Genomic DNA, 27,620 nt, shown 5'->3' on the forward strand with positions numbered 1-27,620 from the left:
TGGATGACCTCCTCCAGTGTATATAACACTGTAAACATAACCCTTTGTCATTAAGCATAAAAAGGCAGAACTTTTACTCAACCTTTGCAATCAAAATCTTAAAAAATGGCAGAATTAAAAAAACATTCCTTGTTCTGTTGGTATATTTGAGAGAAAACAAACATCTTTATTAATACACTATGAACTTTTTTATGAAACAGAAGCATAAGATGTAAGTTTGTTCAATTACTTTTTAACAATTATGTGTTTATGTTTGGAGCATGTCTGGGAGGGATTCTTAATAATGGTTGCTCTCTTTGCGGTGGCTCAATAAACAGCACTATTTACATGTCTTTGAATGTTTTTGCATAATTATATGAATGTGAGAAGGGTTCATATACATATGAAGATTTATTTTTTATTGTTTAACCATTACCTAGGAGGTTGGTTTAGAAGTTGTCTTTGTGTTTCTTGTCTGATCAACAGATGGATTTTTAAAAACAACTGGCCTGATTTTTGTGAAACCTGTTTTCTAGCACGGGTCAAGAAAGAACCTATTGGATCCTTGACAAGATCTCAATCCCACCCAAGATCAAGCACTTTCAGTTTGGATCCAGATACAACTCAAAAACAAGCCAATTATTTGGATTATGAAAACTTAAATGTCTTTGATGATAAGGAAGTGGTATTTGAAAGAAGCTGACTTTCTGAAGCCATTTAATTCCAATTTATATCCGATTTTAACAAGATTAAAAATGGGCTTCTGAGTGAAGAGTTTGTATCTTTGATTAAGCTACAATCGAATACTTCTTCTTTGACTAAGAGTAAATAAAGGAAACTCAATAAAGTAAGTTTTTACCTTTTCATTCCATGGGCCTGACTGCAGTCGATTCAATTAATCCCCATAGTTACTGTTTATTGAATCATAATCCTCTCAACTTCTAATAAATCAAGACTGAAATTTCTCATCATCCAGTCTTTGTTGTTTTAGTTGATATTGTTTTAAACAGCATGTTATAGTTAGTTTAAGCCCTTCTCTTTTTTAAATAAATAGTGGTGTCAGCAGTCCTGATGAGCAGCCCAGCTCACAGTCCTGGGATGAACCAAGATTTAAGAGTGGTGTGAAAATGATAACAGTGTTGACCGAGCCTTGATCCTGCCTTAGTGAAATCTACAATCTGTCACAATCTTTGAAATCAAATGGTGATCATAATTTGCCCTACAATTAAAGCTAGGGTTGGTAGTCATGGAAAACTAGCATGAATTTGAATGTAACATTTCCTTAGGACTCTGTCAACCCCTCCCCTTCTCCCCTCGGAGCTCCTCCAAAACGACACCCCCGCTCACATGCACGAGCACCACTGATTCACGACCATATGATTGACTGATTCAAAACCGGTCCTCAGCACATCCTTTGTGTTTTGCACTATATCAACTCATGTCTCACTCAGCAGTAAGAAAACACCAAAACATTATCATAGTGAAAGTTAAAAACACAAACATGAAATGTAAGCGCAAGAGGTGGGCAGAACGGCAGGGAGGGGTTTGATTGGTTTCATAATTTGGCTCCTGATGGCAGGGATTGGTTGGTGTTTTCCCAGGTTTACTCCAGCTGTAGATAGCAGCTTTTTTTCCCGCTCTTTTCTGAGAACAAATTATGTATTGATTCCCATCGGGACAGAAAGATCATTTTAACCAGTATAACAAAAAGTGTATCTAAATCTGACTACCAACCCCAGCTTTAAAGTTGATTTATAAAATAACACCTAATCTACTGCAGATATTAAAGTCAATTTAATAATCTCTGAAGCATAAACTCGTCTCAATCTCTTCTTGAAGACAAATACAAGTTGTGACGTTTACTTATAAGAGAAACAACGGTCACTGGTTTGGCCTATAGCGGTTGCTTGAGAGGATGGTTGAACGTGCAAAGAGTTGCATTTCAGTTTTGCTGCATCTGACCAAACGCAAAGGATAGGAGGAAGTGAAATGCAATTTATGTTGCAAAATAATTTCCTGCAAGCGAGGAACTAAACCTCCATGTTCAAGCACATCAGCATTTAGCATCAAATATAACCAAAGTGCAGTACCTTTGAATTTATCCTGTCTCTGGACTAGCATGTTTCATGAATGAAAAATGGTAATCCATTGGTGAAATCCATGTTAAAATCAGCAGGATCAAATCTAGTAAGCTAACTAAACAAGGTAACATAAGGTAACATTATGATTTGTTCAAGGTCAGATCAGTAAAAAGAGTACAAGGCAAAAAGAAAAATAGACAATACCAGTTTTATTAAAAATGTATTGTTGTCTCATCTTTCTCCCATATGATAGCACATAGCACTCATTAGTAGTATCAATATTTAGAAAAGAAATCCCCACCCCTATCCTTTTAATGATCTGAGTACCCCTACTACTGTGTATAAAATGAATGGTGATATTAAGGAATAAAATGCATTGAATGTCAGGGGTAAACGGTCAAACATGTTCCATATCAAATGGAGGATAGAGGATGTGTGTGTTCCAGACTGAGAGATTGAGAAAGAGGTATAAAAGGACACATAGCAGACCATGAAGAGAAGGTTTCTTAGTGAGAGAACAGCGTGTCAGCATAAAGATGCTTTTTCCTCACAAAATAAATTGCATGCAGAAAAACTCAACTTCTTCTCTCTTCACTGGTGGAGCTGTCAGGAGAAAAGGAGCACTTCTTTTGCTGATGCATGTGTGTGATGAGTGAGTGTGTGTGTAATGATGAGTTAGAGTGTGTGAGTGTGAGCCAATAAGCTGTGAGACTTTCTTTAGTGGGAATGGGACATAATTGGATCCCAATAACCCATCAGTGCGGTCTTAGCGAAGAGAACACCATCTTCCCCTCAACCTCTCTTACTTTCCTCCTCGCCTCCTTCCTCACGCTCTCGTTCGTTGCGTTGACAGTGAGGGAGCACATTCGCCACATAAACACCTCCCTCCCTCCTCCCTCTATTTATTTGCTCAGAGTCCAAAAACTGCACAGCGCAGGGAAAAAATGATGGGGGGGAGAGGCGGAGGAGGAGGAGAGGAGCAAGAAGAGCAGGGGAGAAAAAGAGAAGAGGAGCGAGCGAGGTAGATGCACAAACACACACTGCAGATTCGGCTGCACACACGTGGATGGGGCACGCACGCATGCACACACAAACACCCGCAAACAAACAGAAAAAACAAGCACCTGGTGGAGCATCTAAATCACATTAGCCGGCTGCCTGACATCCATCACTCCCACAGACAAAAGCACATGGCAGAGAGGCAGGGAAACTGCACGGCAACATGCATAACCACCCACAAACAAACACACACACACACACACACACACACACACACACGCGTGCACACACAGTCACAAAGCAGCCGACACACCTTGAAAGCAGATGACAGCGTGCAGGAGAAAGCAATCCCTTCTATTCCCCAACCAGAAATCAACTTGCATTCTGTCGCACGCACATCACTGTCAGCACACATCAGCCGTACGTTCAGGGAGCCGCTTATGCTCTGTGTGCTCGGAAAACTTGCATTAGCATCAGAGAAAATCACCAATTCAATGATAGCACAATGAGGGGAATAAAACATACCATGGCTGCTTTAAATATTTAAAGAGGAAGGAGCTAAGCAGGGGCAGAGTGACATCTTGAGAAATCTGTTTTTTCTGTCTGTATCAATCTCCTCTCCCACTGGAAGGAGGAGGGGGCTTTATATGTGTGTGTTTGTTTTTGTGTTGATGTGTGTGAACTCAAATCTTTGTTAGGAGGGCCTCTTTTCATGGGTGCATGTCAGTAGGGTGCTCCTTACCTAATGGGATGCATGGTGAGCGAGCGTTTGTGTTTCGTCTAATGGGCTGTCTCTTGAGTGACGTAATTGGCTGCAAAGAAGAAGGACGAGAAGAGAAGACAAGGAAGATGAGTTAATTTTTTTGGGGGGGAGGCATAGTGAAATGACATGTGCTCCATACATTATGAGAGCATATGGTGCCCACACGGTGCAGCAGAAGCAGGCAGAGCATCACAGCGCAGCCCTTGTGCACTCGTCTACCAAGTCTCTCTCTCTCTCTCTTCTCTCTCTCTCTCTCTCTCTCTCTCTCTCTCTCTCTCTCTCTCTCTCTCCCTCCCTCTCTCTCTCTCTCTCCCTCCCTCTCTCTCTCTCCCTCCCTCTCTCTCCCTCTCTCCCTCTCTCTCTCTCTCTCTCTCTCTCTCTCTCCTCCCGCTGTTCCCCCTCCCTCCTTCTCACTCACTCTCTACAGCTCTGTCTGGTTAACTCAATAACATCCACAGCCTCCTCTCTTAACTCACTGCCTTCTCTTTTTTTATCTTCTGGCAAGGAAAGCAGAGAGGAAAAAAAAAGGAAGTCTCTCTCCTCCTGCTTCCTCTCTTCCTAGACGACCGGCTCTGGCTCTCGTCTCCTTCACACCTCTCCTTGCCCTCTGCTAGATTTGGGTGCACTCATTGTGGAGCCTAATCCTAAAAAGGATTACTTCAATCGCATTAAAATCTGAAAACGTGACAGCACTCTGTATGCGCCATCCCATTGATGACAGGCAGCGAGTCTGTGTTTACACATGAACATGAACATGTGCAGCAAAAGAAGGAAGAGGCACAAAAACTACTTCTACATAAAGCGGCAACCTCTGGTCTAAAAATATGAGTCCAATGCGGAAGTGCTAAAAACTGCAGTTCATTGAGGATCCGCTTGAGGCTGTCTCCGGAAGTACCGGAAACCACATAAATACCAATTCAAAAAAGCAGATCTTAACAGCAGAAATAAACATGTTTACAGCCTGGTACAAAAGGCGAGTGTAGTCTGGATAGCTCATTTCTCGACTGGCACACAGGGGGGTGAATTTTTTTCTAACGCTGCAATTTTGAAGATATTGAGTCTTCCTGGTTCTTCCTGTAGCTGTTGGCTAGGAGGCTCAAAGCCCGCCTCTTTACGTCACAATCACTCGACAGCAGCAATATGGATCCAGCAGACGATTGGCCTCAAAACAGCGCTTCAGAAACAGATGGGTGACGTCACGGATATGTCTGCGTCAGCTCCTGCTGCGTAGGGGCGACGCAGAAGTATCAGCCTTAATTCCTGTCTGTAGGATGGAACTGGATCTTACCCTGTCTTGATGTTGGGTCTTTGTTAATAATCTAACATAGAGTATGGTCTAGACCTGCTATGTTTGTAAAATAGTCTTGAAATAATGTTTGTTGTGATTTGGCGCTACACAAATAGAGATTGATTGTTTGATTTCTGGATAAAAATGCAGGATCTGTATGCGTGGAACTGGATTTGTGGAACATGGAAGGGTTCTGGTTTCCGTTTCTGGTGGAGGTAAAATTGTCAACTAGTGTTTCAGCGGGCATTGGAACCCGTCAGTGATATTCTAACGACGACTTAGCTCTAACATTTAACGATGAAGATTGGAAAGTAGCTTATTGAATCTCATGATAGGCCTAAAAATACTTGTCTTAAACTATTACAGCATAAATGGTTAACGCAGACCTAAACAACACCAGACAGACATCTGCAGAGAATGCATGGAAACTACAAGCACCCTGTTTCATTGCATTTAGCAATGAAGGAAAATTAAAATGTTTTGGGAAGATGTAGGAACAACGATGGGGACGATCATTTCACTATCCACATTACGTGATCCAAAACGTTTCTGTTGGGCTCATACCCTGAGAAACACTGTCACAGCAAAAAATGAATGTCCATTTGTTGACCAGAGGTTGCTTTAAACCACAAAGTGTATTGCATTGATAATGAAAAGCGTCCACAGACCAAGCACCACTCAATGGATAAGACCGATGCCATCAGAGAGAATATTATACATGTTCAGGGGTATACAGCAGAGGTTTGAGGATATATAGAGGATATATAGATTTAGATTTAACAGATGATCAAGTTCATGCCTGATTTATGCAGATGATACATTACAAGCATGTTTTGTAAGTTTGTCAATGCATAGACACGTGAACGAAAAAAGCAGTGTGGGAATGAATCTCTATTATCTGAAACAAGATGTCTGTAAACAGTGAGGCTACAGTTCTCTCAACTTCAAGTTGTTAGTCATAGGGGTGCAACAGATCAAAAAAACTCACGGTTCGGATCGTATCACGGATTTGAGTCACGGATCGGATCATTTTTCGGATCAACAAAAAAAAAAAAAAAGAAAGAAGACAAGACAAATGCAACTTTGTCCCTCTATTTATTTTGTAAAACACTTTGCCCATTAAATAAAAACAACATTCAACTCAAAATGTACTGCTTGTGCAAAGCACCCTATCTGTGGGCCCAGTCCTGCCTCATTCACTGCATTTCATGGCATGGCAAGTGAAGGAGCAGAGGAACTTCAAAAGTTTCACTCCATTCTTCTTTCATTTGCTGATTTTCACCGTCCACTTTTCTTTGAGCAGCAAACTGTGAACACACCGTTTTATTCTAGGGTCCTACAGTTGGCAAAGTGCCAACATGCGAACTGCTCCATAAACGAAAGTGAAAGTTAAAAATTTCACTCGCAGCATTGAACTCTAAGTGACCCAGTAACAGCCTGTCTGCGTATCGTTGACATGGAGAAAAAAATCCTGGTAAACACGCAGTGACCCGACCAAAACACAGAGTGAAGGAGTAACAGTTCGGCGGCCACAAATAGGTGGCCGGATGCGGCCTGCGGGCCGCGTATTGACGGCCTCTGGTCTAGTGGGTGCGCAACGGAATTTCATAACGTGGCTCAAGCACATTCAGCATTCACTGTATTTCACAGGGAAACCAAAATGCTCCAATACATGTGACTTCCATGATGCAGGAGGGTTATAATGTTCCTCTGCTCCTTCACTTGCCATGACTACCACTGCGCTTGACGAGTGAGTTGACGCGCAACCTTTTTTTTTTCCATCAACCGATCCGCGGACCACGTCCGTGCCGAACCGTGGAGAGGCATCCGTACGGATCACGGATCAACGATGATCCGTTGCACCACTAGTTAGTCAGACTGTAAAACAAAAAACACACATAAGCTACATGGTCATCAGATAGTAGCCAACGGGTTCTATGACAGCCTTTTGCCAAATGGGTTGGCCAGGATTACATTCCTCAAAAGATCATGAGTAGTTCAAGTTCATGTTATGACAGCATGAAGTCGGCAGTTTGGCAGGGGACAATACTCAAGACTCGACTTGGATTCTTATCTGGTGCAAACTTGACACAAACTTGAGGTTTGATGACGAAACAAGACTGAATACAACACCTACACCCACAATTGAAACCTACATGTCTTGCACACTAAACTCTACTGAAAATAATCAGCATCATATGGCAGGACTGTTACGGGAGAAGATCTTCAGCTGCTGACCCGGCATGGAGGTAGTAACAGAGCTAAAATGCCGCCACTGAAGCTGTCATAGCCAGTAGGATGTAACAAGGGAGGTAGAAGTGTAAACGTACAAGCATGTAGTGCAGCAGAGCTCTGGTGGAATTGCTAAAATAATCTTTCTCTCATCTAGTGCTGGGCGATATTGAAAATTATGTTATCACGATAAAATATTTAATATCAGTCGATATCGATAATAATCCCGATAAATATTAAATCATTATTTCATTTAAATTTAAAGGCAGATTTTTGGTCCTCATTGAAAGTTGAAGAAACCAGACAGTCTGTTAGTTTGTATCTGGATTTCATTTTCTGATGAACTTCTTGAATCCATCATTTCTAACGGTGCTAACAGGAAGCAGGTCTTTAGAGTAAAATTAGATTTTTGTTTTAGTTTGTAGATTCTTATTTTTCTCAGATTGAGGTTCTTCCATAATTTGATTTAAATTTAAAACAAATACATATAAAATTGTGTACTGTGTATCAGTTTGGTAGAGCATTGTTTTGAGTTGTGCTCTCCCCTTTAAGGTTACTAAGGGTTACAGGCAGAGTAATGTTTCCCACAGTACTGTAAATGCATCACGTTTATTCAGTGTTCAGTTGTCCTACAGTCACGGTGGACATAAAACGTGTTAGAAATGCACAACAGAAGTTGTCTCTGTGCTCTTCCTTTACCCACATCCTGAAAGTATATTTAATGAAGTGTATTAAGTTAATAGTTAACGCAGAGTCGACTCAGTGTTAGACTAACGTCTCTGCTTTGAGCTGGTAGGTTTTGAGTTTTCTTCAGCATCGTTGTCGCTCCTTTCAGCTGTTTTTACATTCTGCTCTGAACGTCTTTAAGCCCCACCCACCTCTTATCCCGCGACACGATTGGCTGTTCAATGCCATCTTCTTATTCTGTCTAATGATGGGTGGCAACTAGCGCTTAAGACTCATTAGCGCCCCCTCCATTTTAAGTGTGCATTACATGTTTATTTAAATCAAATTTTTATTCAACATTTTTTATATTAATAATGAGAAAAAAATTACATCACAGTAATTATCGTTATCGAATCATCGCACTACTCCCATCTACTCATCTTACATGGGATGCGAAGCTGCACTGTAAGGCAGGATGTTGTAAAACTGAGCAGAGCTTCCACACCTGCAGGCTGAGGCGGACACATCAGTGAGGATGGTGTTGAACAGTAAAAGCTTTCCGTTAGCAGATCCAGTAAAATAGGACACTGTCGGTCCTGATACAAAAGCTTAAGGTTTGTGTGGTCTCTTTTAAACTGCCTAATTGTGAAAAGCACTAACAGTGACAGTAGACAGTACTCCACCACGCCGTGGAGTTCAGATATGCTAATGGACGATTGCAGCTTGGAGCCCACGTGTCTATGTGCATGCAAAGCAGTGAGGGAAAGGGGAGCTCTTTTCAGTTTGCTCATGAAATCACTTAATATTGCCCCCTTTGCACATCCACACAGAAACACACACACCCCCTCCACTTGTTTGATGTATAATGAGAGCAACCATTAGCAGTAAAAACGGGCTCTCCCCACCCTGCTGCTCAGCAGATCTTAGTCTGAGCTGCAGTTATATGTCTATTTATACATTCACTTTAGATTTGCTTCTTCTCCACCAGTTCGTGCAGCCAGGAAGGCTGCATTCCTCTCCCCATGTCCTCTTCTTCTTCTTCTTCTTCTTCTTCTTCTTCTTCTTCTTCTTCTTCTTCTTCTTCTTCTGCTGCTCTCTGTCTCTTTTCCCATCCCCCTCTGTCTCTCTCTCTCCCTCTCTCTCTCTCTCTCTCTCTCTCTGCCTGTCTCCTCCCTCTCTATACCCTTCCCCCAGCTCTTTCCTGCTCTCTCCCTCCCTCTCCCTCTCGCTCTGTCTCATCAAGCTGTATGCAGCAAGGCACAAATTCATCGGGGGGAAAGACAGACAGCAGAGGAGAGCAAGGAGAAACAGAGGGGGGTTTAAAACAGAAGAGATAGTTGGGTGTGAAAGAGAGCAAAAAACAAGAGGGGATGGCTGACTTAACAGGGGAATGAAAGGAGGAGAAAGAGAGGGGCAGAGCTGGTTAGGAAGAGACGGAGGGTAAGTGAGAGATACAGAGGGAAAGAAGGAGGGAGGGGCTGGGCTGATGGGAGAGCAGAGAGGAGGAGGAAGAGGAGGAGGAGGAGGAGGAGGAGGAGGAGGGAGAAGCTCGCTCTCCCTACACCGATGGGCGTTCCTCTGCCTGTTCCTGCGAGGTCAAAAGTTTACCGTGGTTTTAATTTCACCTTTCCGCAGCCAATCAGAATGCGTCTCCGGCTGCATGGGGAACTTTGACCCACTCGGAGAATTTGACTGTAAAGATGTGAAGCTCACCTCTGTTTCTACACCAGCACTGTTGATGTTGATGCTTTTTTATCTCTCCACATGTTTATTTATTTTTACCTTTCTCAAGCAACCCCCCCCCCCACCAACACAACCCCTTTCTTTTTTTCCCTCCCTCTGCATGTTTATTTGTCCTCGATCGCAGAGGACAAAACAAGAAAAGAACAAACCCCAGGAGATAGAGAGAAGAGGGAGGGAAAAAAAAAAAAGAGGCTTTGTTTGATTTTTCCTCCATTTCTGTACTTTTTCTCTGATGCCACCAAGAAAGCATGTGGGCCGAAAACCGCGAGATCAACAGGATGAACAATGCATGCCACGGCACCGAGTCCACAGTCCATGTTCACAACAGTCAATCAAAACAGCATAAATACTCTGAGAGCAACTGCACAGACACACCACACACGCTGCCAGTGTGCCGTGGATGCATAAGCACCCCTGCCTGTGTGTGTGTGTGTGTGTGTGTGTGTGTGTGTGTGTGTGTGTGTGTGTGTGTGTGTGTGTGTGTGTGTGTGTGTGTGTGTGTGTGTGTGTGTGTTAGTGTGAGTTTGTGTGGAAGTGCAGGCATGTGAGCGTGGAGTGTGTGTGTATGAAGGGGGAGGAGGCTGCAGTTAGATCATAGCATCAGAGAGGGGAGGGGCGGCTCTGCAAATAGAGCGAGCAGAGCCGGTCGACGGTAAGTAGAAGAGCTCAAGCCTCTCATATAAGGAGACTTAATGTGTGTGTGTGTGTGTGTGTGTGTGTGTGTTTCTCCTCATCCTCTTAATCACTACCTGCGTGTATGTGCATGTTTGATTAATCAACAGCCACCACGGTCACCAAAGATGCTACCCGTTGTTTTATTCTTCCCCACATCAACAGCACAGTTGCCCCCATTTCCCTCCTCCTCCTCCATCTCCTCTTCTTCTTCCTCCTCCACCTCCACCTCCTCCCTCTACCTGACTGCAATAATAAGGCACACACAGGCACAAATCAGAAACACACATCTTCATTGGAGCAGCAGTCTGTGAACACCACCAGAGAGTAGAGTGTGGATGAAGTGTGGATAGAGCGTATTAAAAGACGTGATCAGACATCCGCCATCAACCTGTAGCTGACCTTCTGCTTTGTAGAACACGTCTTACCATCAGCGCCTCTTGAAGAACAAATCTGCCGTTTCTCTATGTGATTCTTTTTCTCAACAAATCCAATTCAAGTAGAAAAACCAACAATAAAGTATCCTGGTACTACGTGTTGTCCGTGCAGCCAAAGCCTGATATTCCTGTCCTATGGAGCGCCATCGTTGTCCCAAAAAAGCCAACATGTTCCTTCTTTACAACGGGTATGTGCACTTCAGTATGTTATTAGTCAATCCCACACACATGTTGTCCTGCTGCTGCAAATACTTTGTGTCAGATTCAAGTAGTCCCCTTTAAACACACTAATCAAGTTCAAACCACCATCTCTAGAAGCTCAAGAGCCCAGCTGTTTGAAAACATTGTTTAGCTGGCTGCTAAGAAACAAGCTAAAGCCTTATTCACATGAGCACATCAACTCCGGAAAACGTCCTCAAACTTTCAGAGCGAGCTGCATGTGTGACCTCAGAGAGATGAATATTTCACCTCGACTCTATCCGGAACTTTACTTGGCTAGCCTCCCAGTACAGTTACCACGAGAAGTCTGGGTGAGCCACTGTCAGGGTCAGGAAGATTCACTGGGAGCGGACACAGGAGGGGTTGTGACAGAAATATCACGTGACTGGTGCAACCTTCGTGCTCGTAATGAAGCTGCTTCATACTCTTTTCTGCTCACCAGCATGTTATTTCAGCATCTCATGAGTTGGTACTGCGAATCAAATGCTGTAAGTTAAAATGGACGGGAAGCTAAAAAAATTGAAGCTGTAGTACAGGTCTTAAAGCCTTAGGAAACGTAAATGGAATAATACAATATCAAACTTCAACAAAAATCTGAGTGAAAATAAAAATCCGCAACTATGAAAAAACTCTGTTCAAAAACAGCTTATTCTACAGGTCAGAGCATTCCTAAAAGGACTGTGTGGGCGTGGCCTGACTCTTTGATTGACAGGTCAAGGGAGAGTTCACAGCCTGCATGTTTGAGCCGTCTGACTCTGAATCTAAAGACATCAAAACTCCTGAAAATTAATCATTTCAAATGGGCTCTGAGTGACGAGTCACAAAATACTTCAGAATCAGAACTTATATCATTTATTAGTTTTATCACTCCATAGTCTCTGGGGCATTAAGACCATGGGACGCACGGAGCAAAGGAGGCTGAAGTGTAGTATGTGCACGCAGAGGAGCTTGGCTCTGGGTGTCAGACGGAGCTGTTTGTCTAAAGTCTTAGCTGTTTGGGGAAAGTTAGTGAAGCGGTCCTGGGGAAAGTTGGTGGACCGGTCCTGGGGAAAGTTAGTGAACCGGTCCTGGGGAAAGTTGGGGAACTGGTCCTGGGAAAAATCAGTGAACCGGTCCAGGGGAAAGTTAGTGAACCGGTCCTTGGGAAATGAGTGAAACATATGCGGGACTTCTTTAGCCACTTGGCCGCGGCTCAACTGCGTCCCAAAGTTTCCCCAAATCCACCGCAGTTAAGAAAATAGAAGAATGACAACAATCTGTCATCTTCAGCGGTGGATGTGCAGACAGGGACACACGAGCACAGCGGTGCAAAGAGCAGAGAGACAGCTATACAGACAGATTACAGGCAGTACGTGATTAGCAAACAAGCTAACAGCTAAGACAACACTGAGAGGAGCTGGCTGAGACGTCAGGAGACAGTCTGAGCAGGAGTGGAGTGTTTTTGTTGAACATGTGTGCACGTGACTAAATGTTTCATTTCTCATTGTTTGGATATTTAATACGTAATAAATATCAGGTTAAACCAGCCCCCTTAAAACCCACTGTGAAAATGTGTTAAAAAACGTAATGGAACATATTCAAAAATTGGATCGAGATTGAGTTCTAATTTTTTACATAGTTTTTAGTATTTACATATGGCCTGAAATATCATAGGTAGAACGTTTTTGTTGATTCGGGTTCCTAGGGCCTTTAAAGCCCGCCATGTGAACCGATGGAACATGGGTCAAACTGTAAAATTAAAATACTTATCAAAAAAACATTTTTTGAGGTTTTAATTAATTATTTTCATGCTGATGTATGTTCAAGTGTCAATTTCTGGAAAATGTTTATTGTACTGAGTTGTTTGATTGACAGCTCTGTTGACAAATGAGAGCTCCTGCAGCGTTTATCAAGGTCGAGAAATAATGCAGAGAGAAAGCTTAACCAACACTGACCCAACAGTCATTGAACTTTCTATAGCCATCAGAGCTGGCTTCAGGTCAACATTAGAATCTGTTCTGCTGTGGACTGTACCCACCTGAGGAATCTCTGGTACTTTATCAGTAAGTAGCATGTGTGTTTTGATTGGTGGAAAGTGTGTGATGTAAGCCTCGCAGCTCTACCAGCCAGATAGCTCCTGGGCATGCCTTGGCTTCACCAGAATAATATGATAGAGCCCTACAAAGTGGCTTCACATCTCACAGTGGGACGAGATGGAGGCATTCTAGTCTGCATAAAATAAAAGGTAAACATTTTCATAAGAGCATTGGACTCTGCTTCACAAATTATCTTGGGTATCTTGTTAACATCACACAGTGACTGCCGTAGTAACTTTTTTAACGTCATGCCATGCCTTTAGAGTCACGCCCCCAATCCTCAAGTTCTACAGTGAAAACCTCACACTGGGTGAGACATGTTTTAACAAGCAACTTAAGAAAATGTTGGGGGGCAGACGATCCTGAAAACTCTCACAATATTTGCTGAGAAAATCAAGGTTGTTTTCTAAATCTTTATTAATGAGGAACATGCAAAGCTGCACTACATTAAATCAGATAAGAAATGCTTCATAATGTCCCAGAGGGTAAATTTGCTGAGGATAGTACTGCAAAAGAAACATGCAGTTTCGTTCAACTTGATGCAACTTAGAAAACAAAGCACAAGATAGAAAAAGATGTAATAAATAAGGTTCTGCTACATTCTCTGCTTATATTGCACAGGAAAGCATAGAAACTGAAACTTATTATGTTGGAGTTGGAGCCGATAAATGTTGAGCAGCAGTTGATTATACTGCAATTATTACAAAGAAGCAATAGAGGTCATCGAAAGAGATGGAACGTGCAAACGCTGAATCAGTGTAGGCGGTGATACCGGAAATGTTGTAAACGCAGGAAATTATGATGTAACTCGGCAGACCAATCACAGGGGTTGTGGTCTGTGTTGCATCAACGCAGGTTACATTTTTGAGGCTACCTCTGTAGGCTTCTTTGTAGATACAGCGCTATGTAAACCTCAGTTTATGCTACAATGTAGATTCGACACAGAAGTATAAACCAGGCTTTGGTCTTACAGGGACTTCATTCCTCTTGTGATGTCAGATGTTTTGGTTCAACAGGAGTGGATGCTTTGCTGCAGGCTTAAACACTTGTCTAGTAAAAGCTACCACACTGTTTTTAATCTCATTGTCTTAACACTAAATATATTTTTTAATCAAATATTGAGAAGGTAGAAAAATGAAAAAAAAAGAGCTGGAGAGAGAGAAAATGGAGAGTAAGAAGTGGGGGATGCATGACACCAAAACAGCACCAGAAAATAAATAAATTTTTTGTCCAACAAAACAAAACCAAACACACGCTGTTTAGTCTGATAAAGTTCAGAAAAACACAAAAAATCCTCACTTTCTGAAGACAACAACAGTGTTCTGTGATGAAGTACCTAAATCAGTGGTGCCCAACCAGTCGATCGTGATCTCCCTGTCGATCTTAGACTGATACCCCGTCGGTCGCGAAACACTGGAAAAACTTTTCCCCCCATCTAATAACGTGGCATCATTCAGTATATTTGCACCTGTTTGTTCCAAACATATCCTTACACACCTGAACACATCACAGAAATAAACAAATCTAACATCAACACATCATGGTTTACCTGTTGGCTACCTGTTGTGCTAGGGCGGCTCTATGGGTACATTGACTAGCAACTCAGAGTCAACCTGGCGGGGCATGGGTGTGATTGGAAGGTGACAGCTGTCCATCATTCAGTTAGCCGGCGTCCTTTTCACAGCACGAAAATGTCAGGGAGTAAACCAGCAAAGACGGACTATTTTCACCGAGTGGGAGGAGGACTTTTTTTTTTGTTTTCTCAAATTCAAAGTCCATTTCCCTTATCTGCAAAGCAAGCGTGGCCTCGCCGAAGAAGGGGAACTTGGAGCGGCATTTTAAGACGGTGCACAAATGCTACGAAACGGACTTCCCTGCCAAAACAGCTCTACATAGCCAGAAAGTGTGTGAGCTAAAAAGTTAGCTGTCTCCTCCCAGTCCTAGAGATCCCACTAAGGTGCATGTATTTTTGCCTTTCTAAATTCTAAAAGTACTACATGTTTGACCTTCATGTGGTTTACTTCTGTTTCTGTTGTGTATAATAAATATTGAGGAAGGCTACTACTGCAGACCAGAACCTCTGTGTTTTATATAACTGTAGTAGACCTCGGCACACTGACAACTTAAAAAGTAGATCTTGGTTCGAAAAAGGATGGGCACCCTTGACCTTAATGATGACCAAAGCTGTTGACTGACAGTAGCATTGTTTAACTAATTCTTTCAGTAATAGAACACTTTTATTCCATCCTACTAAACATGTATCCGAGTAAATGGCAATGTCAGCAGAGCTGCATTTCCCTGATGGCATGTAGAGATTTCAGCAGCTCTTATGCAAGAAACTTGTGAGGAAATGAAGTATGAAAAGGGCAGCGCTCTGTTTAGTTGGCATTCTCGTATTTTTCAAAGGTTGTTATTAAAAGACATTTGACTCTCCGTGAAAAGTACTTGGATAAAAAACCTGGTATTGAAAATAAACCAACAAGTAGGGACCATCTCATTGCCATTAGCCAACAAAATACCTGCAGTCAGAAGCAGATCACAACAGATCACCTTACATGTTAGTAATCCATCTTTCTCATAACACCTAATCCTCTTTTTTTTACTCATCTAGCTTTTGGACAGGTCTTTGGTGGTTCGACAATTTGTTTTGGCACATTCAGGTTAGCTGATAGTGGTAGTGCAGGCGTACCATGTCAAAGAAAGTCTTTCACTGTCTCTGAACGTACCTTTTTCTAGAGCCACCAGAGTTAAATTATTAATCTGCATACTTTTTTTTTTTTAAACTTTAAGAGTTTAAGCCTACATTCAACAACTTTAGAGAAAATAGGGTGCAAAAAATCTAACAAAGTTTAACATTTTTTTAAAATATGGGACTTAGGAGTCACGTGGGTGCAGCACCCAAGAAGGCCACAAGTTAGGGGAGCTCTCGTCCTGCACCTGCAACTTTTTTAGTTATTAGTATAAAAACTCATATTTGAGTAATTTAACGCTCACTCCCAGTGCTCTAATTGCTCAAAAAAAGTGCTTGTGGTCAAGAAAAGGATTGGAGGACATGGTGACATCGAAATACTTCAAGGGCTCTTCTCGCACTCGGAAAAGCCTGGCGCATGAGGAAGACCACGCGGTCGCTGATGCTACCCTAACGTCCATAAACACGCCGGATAGTCTTGAAAAGCTGTTAGCAGAAATTTCAAAGTTGAGCGACACGCTGCAGAGTGTTGCAACTGATGTCTCATCTTTTAAACAAGCAACGGTGGATCTGAATAATAAGGTGAAAAAAAGTTAACATTGTTCTATTGTGGTTTTGTTACAAGAGTTCAAAAGCAGGCAGGTACATGGTAGAAACTGATTATTATAAGGAACCAAAAATAAAATTCTCAATTACAAATGATTGCAGACTGAAATTTAAAGCACAGAGTACTTATTTCATCATCCTCCTTTCTCCTTTTATTTTCAATTGTTACTATCATTATTATTATTATTATTATTATTATTATTATTATTGCTATAAAATATGGGACTTAATCAAACTGAAAACATCCCAGCATACTCACAAGCGCTCTAACCTGAACACGCTGCTATGGTAAAATGGTGTGTTTCACTTTGCCTTGGGGGGGAGAGGCCTCAGTGTTACCCCCGGGTGTAAGGTTACACAGTAAATGGACTGTTTGAAAAACACTGAAATTTAACAATGTCAACTGCAATGCCTATTCTTCTGCTGCTCCAAACCCCCAAACCCCCCCTGCGCCACTAAAACCAAAACCCCTTCTCTCCTGTGTCTTTTTTCTTTCACTCTCTTTCTCTCTCTTCTATCATCCTCTAGCAAAAAGACACAGAGAAGCAGAGGAGAGCTTGTGGAAAATTTCGGCCTCATCAACTCCCTGACCATTAACTAGGACCTCGGTTTGTTTTGTTGGCAAATACAAACTCAAAAACAAACACACACTGGGCAGTTTTTGGCAGAGAACAGTTATCACACAGCAACAAGTTGCTCAGCCCCTCCCGTCCAGCCCTGCAGGTATATTTCTGTTCTTTTGAGCAGATGTAATGTGTGGGGACAAAGGTTAAATGCAGAGCAGACACAAATTAGTTCTAACCAGACAGGAGTTAGAATAAATGTGTGTGTCTGAGTCATTGGTGTCAAATGGATAAGTGAAGAGTGCTTATACAATCAGTAGGCAGCTAAGCAGAGAATAAAAGTAGTCGACATGTTGACTCTGTTACCAGTCTTCCAGTTCATCAGTTAAACCCACATCAGGCATGAAGCAGCCATGTTTTTCAGCCAAACTGATCTCTGATGAAGACTTATTAAACTAGACTTGTTGGGGCGCTGGTGGCCTAGCGGTCTAAGCGCCCCACGTACTGAGGCTACAGTCCTCGTCGCAGGGGTCGCCCATTCGATTCCCGGCTGCGACCATTTCCTGCATGTCTTGCCCCGCTCTTTCCCCACGTTTCCTGTTTCTCTTCAGCTGTGTTATCAAATAAAAAGCAAAAAAATCCAAAAAATATAACTTGAACAAAAAATAAAAACTAGACTTGTAGACTTGCAGCAACTTATCAGTTAGGACTGTTCTTGTGTTGTTTTTTTTCCCCTCTGTCTGTTCGCCCATCTCAGTTCATCCAAAGGTTGCGTTAGAATTTCTCACTGTCCGTCACTTTGATGAACAGTGCCATAAAATTTAATCATAATGTGTTATTACCGGTAATTTCAATTTTCATTTCGCCACTGGATCAGTCTCTCGACAGACAATGAAATCACGTCTCCTGTTCAACCCCTCAGTATTTAGGGTTAGGGGTGCAACTAACACAAACTCGAACAAACTCAAGACCGACCTTTTTAGTCTTGCTTTTAACTGAACTTTTTCCTTATAACAGTTTTATTTCTTCATTTATTTATTTATTATTATAGTTCAAATTTTAGTCACTTTAATTCTATTTTATTTATCTATTTTATCTTTTAAGTATACAATCTTATTTTCTTTTAATGGTTTTATATATCTCAGTGTTTTATTATCTTAAAAATGTATTTTATTTTGGTGATTTTAATTTCCTGTGTTGAATTTTAACATCTTATTTTACCTCCAGTGTTTCCTCATTAAGATATCATGAGAGCGTTTCCTCAGTTCGTTCAGCAATTTTTTTTTTTTTTTTTTTTTTATTTATTTATAAATTTATTTAATTTTTATTGTTTTTATTATTATTGTTTCACACATTGTGTTCTTAACCTCAGGATTGAGGGGTGGGTTTTAGGCCGGAGCCGGGATTAGGATGGGGGGGGGTCTTGTTTATATCTTTTTCTTAATTTATTCTATTTTAAGTTGTTTTTATGTACTGCACTTTGTGTTACATTGTATGAAAAGTACTTTATAAATAAAGTCTGATTGATTTATTGATTGAAAATGATGAAGGACAAATTTACTGTTATCTGGCTGACTTCCAAGAACTTCAAACTATCTTCCACTGTGCATGCAGCTGGAAACTCATGAATCTTTTAAGCAAATCGTCCAGAGATCATATCCTCTTCTCACTGGTACCCGTTTTTATCCTGGCTCTATTTTAGGCCCGGACGCCCACTCAGCACCTGAGCACACCTGGCCAGTCTCTGCAGTCACAGACTTCCAGACGCTGCACACCAGTCAGATCATGTGAAGATGCTTCCGAACACTACACAAACATTGTACACAACGTTTGTGCGTGATGCTGAACACCACTGACCAGAGCTAAAGGTCAGACTCGAGGTGTCCTGCAGGTAAATTATTAATGGCTTGTTTTCTTTTCCGCCCTCAACCTCTGCTCTCCCCTCTGTCCGACTCCTCTACTCTTTGTCTCACTCTGTTGTTTTCTCACTCTGTCTCCCACTCATCCCCATCTTCTCCTTCTCCCATCCCTCCACCCTCCCTCTGTTCTCCCTCCCTCCTTCTCTCAGCGTTTGTCTGGTGTGGAGATGGTGTTATTTTTAGCGCTTGTGAGATGTGGAGGAAGATGGTGCTGGGCTAACACTTACTCTCCACACGGCCTTTATTGGAGGGCCTGTCACTGACGTATGAGAGAATAAGATTTCAGTTCAAACTTTGTGCAAAAAGCACGTGTGGTGACTGTAGTATCACATAATCATCACTGGGCTGCTTTCATTTGATGAGGCAGAAAAGTCTCTTAGATATAACAGACTAAAGGACGTCCACCAAAGTTAAAAAGCACACAACTTTTTCACCCACCATGAGAGCTTGTTACTTAAATAGTTGTTTAAATTTAAATTCCGACTAACTAACTAATCTGACGGATAGAAAACACACACAATTTATTGAACGTGGTCCAACACTGGAGTTGAGCATCTGCTGATAAACAATGTTGAATTGATTTGCCCAGAGTGGCTAACATTAGCTGAGCTAACACCACTAGCTTGGTCGGTCTTGCAAGTTAACATCCACATGCTTGGGCTGGTTGAGTGGTTATATTTTTCTTGATCTTATATTTTTGAATATTTATGTTTACATGCTTATGTTCGTTCAATGTCATATTTTACAATTGGATATTTTACCATCTAATAGGGATGGGAATTTACTGTAATTCTTGTACTCGATTACTCAAATTACCTAATGAACGACTGCTCGAGTACTCGCAATTTTTATAATTTTTTAACCCTAAACTAAAATAAATAAATAAATGAAAGTCCATTTTGGTTATTAGCAGGCTAATCTCCTCCGCTCTGGTTTCGTCACAACGACGTGTGCTAACAGGGCTAGCAAAAGACGTGATGCGAGTGCTACTCGAACAATGGGGTCAATCGCGAGTACCCAAGTACTCGAGTATTCGTACCAATCCCTACCATCTAATGTCATTTTTTAACTTAAATATTTTTCAATTTAATGTCAGATTTTACAATCAGATTTTGTCAGGCTGTCGGGCACCCTGCAGGGGTGTCAAGAGGTCTTAGCCAGCTTCGGACTGCAACTCAACACAGAAAAGACTCAATGTGTGAGTCTTAATCCTTGGGAAGAAGTTCTGAGATGAATCGAATAATTAATGGGTTCATTTCGGTTAAGACAAGATCAGTTGTGATTCTGTATCCGGTGGGACAGTAAGAATCTGCAAGTTACGAACTTCAGAGCAGCGAAGGGGGCTGATTATTTAGAATAATCCCTCCTAATTTAAATACTATTTTATACTTTACTATACTTTTTAAACTATTTACTATGTACGTTAAGTTATATAAGTACAGAGAGAGAGAGAGAGAGAGAGAGAGAGAGAGAGAGAGAGAGAGAGAGAGAGACAGAGGAGAGAGAGAGAGAGAGAGAGAGAGAGAGAGAGAGAGAGAGAGAGAGAGAGAGAGAGAGAGACAGAGAGTGTAGATCAAACTTAACTGGCCGCATATACAATTTAAATGTTTTAAGTGTTTGCTGTGTTTTTGTTGATTGTTACTGTTCTGGTTTTTTTTCTTTAACTCTGTAAAGCACTTTGAATTGCTCTTGTATGAATGGTGCTTTATAAATAAACTTGCCTTGCCTATATGCAAGTTTAAACAGACACAGCCTTCATGATACCTTTTCTTTATTACAACACTGCCAAACTTCGCCGAATCTTCCATCTGTCAACAGTGCTTGTTTACATTCGGGTAGTAGAGCATTATAGCATGATGGCAGCAAGCCATTACTGGGACTGCTAGCCCCAACTAGTGCTGGGCAGCTGTGGTACAGTTTAGACGCAACATGACCGGCCGGAGTTTCAGCCCAACAATAATCATCTGTCTTCATTATAGTGCTGACATGCAAGGATGATGACTTTTAAGCGTTAAGTCTACTAAACACTCACATCCTTAAGAAGAATGAAGCTCACCTGGGGGAGTTCATGAAGGCCCTTTTACACTAGACGTTACGGCACCTCTATACATGAATGCACTTCATTATGGCAATCAGCGAAACTACAGATTTAGCCTCACATGTTTTGGCTAAAGTGGAATGACTTGAATCTGAGAATGATCTTTGGTCTCAGGAGAGATGACAGGAAGTGAAGAAGTCGAGATAGACAGTTTGGTCAAGAACAAATATATTTAGAATTTGATATAAAAACACAACTTGAGTAAACATGAAAGAGTGAATAGAATTAAAAGCATGAAGAGACGCTACCCCTCGAGAATTTGATATTAATTCTGGAAAGTCAACCTGACTCGATCTGCATGAGAGTGTTGGAGGGTTAGTGAAGATCTAGATGTGTGGACTATTTGCATATTCACTGATGCATGCATACTAAATGAAGACCAAGGTGTAGAGTTGCACATCAGTGGTTTTGAAGGCATTAATTTAAAACATGTCATTTCATGGACAAAGATAAGTTTGTAGGGTTTTAATACATTACAGGTAAAGAACTTTCAAACTAGGATATTGGGATAGAACCAAGTGGCAACCTCCGGTCTAAAAATCTGTGTCCAATGGGGGAGTGCTAAAAACTGCAGTACATCGAGGATCATGGGGAGGGGGTCGAACAATTAAAAAAAGACGATCTTTACAGCAGAAATAAACATGTTTACAGCCTGGAACAAAAGATGAGTGTAGTCTGGATAGCTCATGTCTCGATCGGCACATACTGTAGGGGGGTGAATTGTTTTGATTGACAGGAGGGAACACTGTAGCTGTTGGCTAGGAGGCTCAAAGCCCGCCTCTTTACGTCACAATTGCTCGACAGCAGCAATATGGCTGCCGCCGTCGATTTGCCTCAAAACAGCGCTTCAGAAACAGATGGGCGACGCCACGGATACTATGTCCATATTTTATATAGTTTATGGATAGAACAGACAGGCTACTCACATGAGACTCTGCTCCACAGGAAGTAGGGCAAAACCGTACTTCTTTGTGTAAGCTGATTGTAACATTAAAGCTGAGGTTGGTAGTCAGATATAGATACACTTTTTGCTATACTGGTTAAAATTATTTTTCTGTTCTGATGACAATAATATCCATGTCTACCAGCCATAGCTTTAAGTTACATTATTTTAAGCTACATAATATAATGTTAGGATGTTTTCTGTATTTTTGGTTATGTCGTACAATGTTAATTTATGTTATGTTAATGACTCTTATGTTACACAATGTTACAATTTGTTAGGTAACATGATGTTATGTAATGTTACTTAATGTTATGTTATTGTTACCCTATCATGTTTGTTAGGTTATATTAAGATACTTTATGTCATGTGACATTTTTTATTTTATGACACTTTGTTGCGTTATGTTATGTTCCATTATGTTACTTTATATTGCAGGATGTTATGCTATGATACCTTATGTTTCATTATGTCACTTTGTTACATTATGTTATGTTACTTTTTGGAGAAATAGCATATCTATTCAGGCAGAGAACTAAGTCACATTAAGGTAAAGCAGCACATTGAGCCTGAATCTGCCAACAAAGCTAAGCCAGTGGTCCATCAGTTTGGCTTGATTGGCTCAATAAACATCTCCAGCAGCTTTCTATATCTGCAGGCAAGCTGAGGCCGTTCACCTGATGGTTACTTGAGTGGGCAGCTGAGTCCAATAGGAGATGATATTTCATCCTGGGCACTAACTCTTGATGTGGAACTGAGACAGAGCAACATGCACGTACGCACAGTGAAAAGCAGAAGGAGAGGAGAAACTTTAACAGAAGTGAAGCTTTCTTGGGTGAAGTCTGATAGGCTGGACGACACCTAAAAATACACAAACTGCAGCTATAAAAAGCACCAAGAGGAAGAACACAAGAAGAAGAGGAATCTTTGTCTCACATTGCATCAAATCAATATTTAAATCCTGGCCCCTTTTCCTCCAAAGAGAGCATGCCGATGTCACTGCTTGTTTACTACGACTCGGATCTCACAGGACTAACAGGCTCATTGTGAGGGAAGGATGGAGGCAGTAAAAGGAAATGAGAGAGGGGGGGGAGAGGGAGGAAAAGCTGATTCAACCAAAGACGCTCCCTCCCTCTGCATAAGCTGCAGCAAGGAATTCTTCTTTCCTCCTTCCTGCTTGGCAGAAACATAGGTAAAGGTAGTTGCTGTACTCAGTCCTCGTCCACAGTTTGACTACAGCCTGAGCATACACCTCTCTGCAGGTCATGTGTGCACTCGTAAATGTCCTGGGTCGAATGTTTCATGGAACATACTGTTTCCAGTTTTATGGGATAGTACATTGATAACATCTACAAATTTAAAATTAGGATGCATCACTGGGAAATCAGAGACATATTTGCCCGAAACTACAGCAAGAATATACAGTAAGTCTTACGAAATGAAATAAAATGCACATAAAGTACTGAGATGAAACCAGAACGGTCCAGCAGTTTTAGAGCTATGACTTGCGTATCTCAACACTCAATAACTGAGAGGGCAGAAAAAACATCTACAGCAAAGCATGTTGAAAGCAGGTGTGTGTTAGTAAAGCAGAGGAGCAGAGTGAGCATCGGTGTTAATTTTGTTAACGAAAATTATGACGCTATATGTTCGTCAACGACTCATTTTTTCATGAAGAAAACAAGACTACGACGAGCTAAAGTGCATCACTGATAATAAAAACTCTGACGAACATATGTTTTGATTTTGTTTACGAAACGATGATGAGACGAAAACTTTAGTGGCGGACTGTCGGACATTGAGAATTCATATATTCCCCCGCTGTGTGTCTAATCTTAAGAAATAAAAGTGATGCATTCCTGTGAAAGGCTGAGTTATTATCTGAGGGGCTCAGTGTTATCTTGGTCTCTACCTGCAGCAGGTGTGCTTTATGAACCAGCTCTCCCTCCTCCATGCATCTGTCTCATCTTCATTGATGATTTTTACCCCCGGTGTGGGTTAGTGACACAACCAGGTCGTCTGTTTAATATTTGACATTTGCCATTTTTGCCGCTATTACCGAAAAGAATGTTTTCTTGTTTTTTACTTTTTAGCAGGGACAGGCTAAATCATTTAACTTAAGAAATTACACAAAAGTGTTAAAAGAGTGAAATATTGACTATTTAAACACTTCGGTAGCCCTGATACCGATATTTGATCAATGACATTAATTATTTTAAAGAGAGAAAATGTTTTGGCAAAAATCAAAGATTAAAATGTTTTGATTTTTCAGCGTCTAAAACTAAACCAAAACTATAAAGGGCTGAAAAGACTAAAATGTGACTTCTCTATCAGCACACACTGTACTGCGGGGGAGAATTTTTTTCTAACACGACGGTTCAGAATATATTGGGATTACGAGTTTTTGCCCAAATAAGGACATGACTGACTTGACTGACAGGCGGGAACACATAGCTGTTGGATAGGAGGCTCAAACTCTGCCTCTTTACGTCACACTCTGCTTGGTTGAGTTCAGCATTTCCAATATGGCTGCCGCCGTTGATTGGCTTCAAAACAGCGCTTCAGGATCAGATGGGTGACGTCACAGATACTACATCCATTATTTATACAGTCTATGGTCATCAATGTAACTTTTAGTGCCTTTTTTTCTTCTTTGTATCTCTTTACTTTTCAGAAACATGATGTTATTCTATTTTTCTTCTTGGTTTATTTTTCTTGGATCCCAGAAAAACTGGTGACCACTTTGTGAAGCATCCAGGGACGAGCAATAAGAATAAATCCCAGACGGATACACTTACTGCTAATGCACGGTACTGTTGTTTTGTTCAGTGTGTTGCAACCGAGCCTGAAAGGAGCTATGGATAAACAAGCCTCGATGACATCATTGCATCAACAGTGTGACCTCGGATGGGGAGGCGGGAGGGGGGGGCAACCAATCAGACGAAGCCTGCTTGGCTGGCTTGTTGCTCCATACCAAGGTGACAAGGTGGGGGTAGCAGACCTTGGAGTGCTCCCCTGTTATCCTGAGATGAGTGATGCTGCTGCTGGTGACACTGGAGAGAGAGGAGCTGGCGGATAGAGATGGCGTCGTGTGTGTAAATGTGTGTATATGATTCTGTGGTGGGTTAGGGTGATATAGGAGGTGTGGCGTCTGAGGGGTGGGCTGAATTAAGTTGAGGAGGTGGTCACGTAACAGTCGGGTTCAGACAGAGTTGAAGCTAGTTGCTCGCTGTGCTGCAGCTGGTAACATTTACCTCAACTCCTACCTCATAAATGTTTGTGTGTGCATGTGTGTGTGTGTGTGTGTGTGTGTGTGTGTGTGTGTGTGTGTGTGTGTGTGTGTGTGTGTGTGTGTGTGTGTGTGTGTGTGTGTGTGTTTGTGTAGAGGCACGTAAAGGAGCTCTAACACATAAACTAGGCCTGGATTTTTACAATGGAAAAAAGTAAAAAAACAGAACTCCCCTTCTTAAACACACACACACCCCTCTGAGGACCCCTTTAATAAGCATCCATTACCTCACATTGAGAAGAGACATAAAGCTTGCCCCCTCCTCTCACTGAAACCCACCTCAGCACTACACTTACGAAATAGTTGCTTTTATAACTCTCTCTCAAACAAAGACACACATACAACATGTCTGTCATAGAAAATTATGTCACTAACACGACAAGATCTGACACCTCTCTCCAAGAAAACGGTGAGTATATGTGTTGGTTTGTGAACTCTGTGTGCACCCATACAAACAGAAAAAAGAAAGGGGACCAGACAAAGAAAACCAGCCTCCTTGTCAGGCACTGGGACATGCTGTCTTAACATGAATATGAGGCACAGTCAAGAATAGGTAGGGCGTTCTTTAAACCTCGTCCTCTGTTATATCACCTTAATGTGTTTAATAATAATAATAACATAATAACAACAGAATAACAATACCAATACTAATAAAATGAAAGGGGGGGGGGGGGCATTCCAGTCTTGTAGAGACAGATGAAAGCGAGTACGCTTGGCGGAAAAGGTGAGTTTTGAGTTTTGAGTTTTTAAGTCCTGGGGGAGAGAGTTCCAGAGGCGGGGGACTGAGCGGCTGAAGGCTCTCGACCCCATGGTGGTCCAGCGAGCAGGTGGGAGGGTGAGTTGGATGGAAGAGGAGGACCTGAGACTACGGACCGTGGGTATTTTGGTATGGAGGAGCTCAATGAGGTATTGAGGAACTCGGTTGTTGATGGTCTTGAAAGTGAGAAACAGAATCTTAAAGATGATGTGGTATTTGATGGGAAGGCAGTGGAGTTGCTGCAGGGCAGGTGTGGTGTGGCTGGTGGAGGGGGTTCTGATGAGGCTGCAGGCAGCGGGATTTTGAACAAGTTGAAGATAATGGATGGATTTGTTTTGTAAACCAAAAAGAAGGTGTGAACCAAAAATGAATGTACTGTTGGGGGAGAGAGACGGACGCAGGGAAGAGATGTTTCGGAGATGGAAGTATGCTGACTGGGTGACATTATTGATGTGGGACTGGAATGACAGTGTACTGTTGAGGATGACTTAACATTGGGGAGTGGGGAGACGGAGGAGTTGTCAATGAGGATGGAGAGATGTTTGTTTTTGAAAGGGTGGATTTAGTGGTTTGCAGAGCTAAGGTTTCTTAAGTTCTCAACACTTTAAGATTTCCAAAGCTTCCTGATAAAAGTTGAAAATCATTCAAGAGGACATCCAGTTTTGGGAAATCAAACCAAAACAGTGGCTTTGTTTTGCACCAAGAGACATCAACAGCTGGTTTAGAGCTTTGGTGACCAAAAACACCTTACATAAGAGTTTTCCAAGTGTCCAAAATTTGGGACCACCAGTGGACTCCTCTGAGATTGTCTGACTTGTCATGGTCAACAAAGTTTCAACATTGACATCAAATGTCACTCGAAAATGTAATTTTAGGTGTAATGGTGGGGCGAAGTCAAGGTAGTGACAGAGGCATGACGATGGTAATGTGTAGCTTCAGACGTGGCAGAGTGGAACAGCGCTGTGTGCATGTCCAATGGTGTTTTTCCACCGCAGGAACTTTACCCCGGAACTAGGGACTTTACCCCTGAACTATGTGCGTTTCGACCGGAGGAACCAGGGTCTAAAGTTAGTTCAGGAGTAGATAATCTCCCCCCTGAAAAGCCCCTGCTTGGGGGGTAGTACTTTCAAAGGTCTTGGGACTTTTGGTCGACCATAACGGTCTTTGTGGAGTTTACATAGTTGTTGAAACACAGAGGGAGTTCCTGGGAATGCATACTATTTTAGTTTTTTATTAAAATTTCAAAATATTATTTAATATAATTTTCTTTTCTCCATACGTCACTGGACTGATTTGCACAATCTACCTGGGACTTCAGCCCGCGGTCGAAACGCAGACAATAATGGTGGCTTTTGGGGCATTTTTGCCTTCATTGGATAGGAAAGCTGGAGAGAGGCAGGAAATATGGGGAGTAAAGAGTTGCGGAAGACATAGAGAGTATCATATATTCATATAATCATATTGTTTAACGTCACTAGCAGGTGTATGACCCCGAGCCAATCAGGTCTATACACTAGCATTGTGTCCCGTATGTAGACGTTGTTTCGCCTCTGTTACAACCTCAGATGCCCACGCAGCAGCAGCAGTCTCCACCATTCAGCC

General features: G+C 41.8%; 1 protein-coding gene across 2 annotated transcripts in view; it reads right to left on the bottom strand.

Moving 5' to 3' along the window:
- The window catches only part of LOC117821863 (nuclear receptor coactivator 3-like), an 85,025-nt gene that overhangs the window by 46,522 nt on the left and 10,883 nt on the right, over positions 1 to 27,620 (bottom strand). The window contains exon 2 of one of the 2 annotated variants that reach the window (XM_034696401.1): positions 3,802 to 3,871. The exons of the other annotated variant lie outside the window; for it this stretch is intronic. The gene's annotated coding sequence lies outside the window, so the exon portion shown is untranslated. The remainder of the gene's footprint in view (positions 1 to 3,801; positions 3,872 to 27,620) is intronic. 2 annotated transcript variants of the gene reach the window in all.

The sequence above is a fragment of the Notolabrus celidotus genome, chromosome 11 (assembly GCF_009762535.1).
Source record: "Notolabrus celidotus isolate fNotCel1 chromosome 11, fNotCel1.pri, whole genome shotgun sequence".
NCBI classification, from domain to species: domain Eukaryota; kingdom Metazoa; phylum Chordata; class Actinopteri; order Labriformes; family Labridae; genus Notolabrus; species Notolabrus celidotus.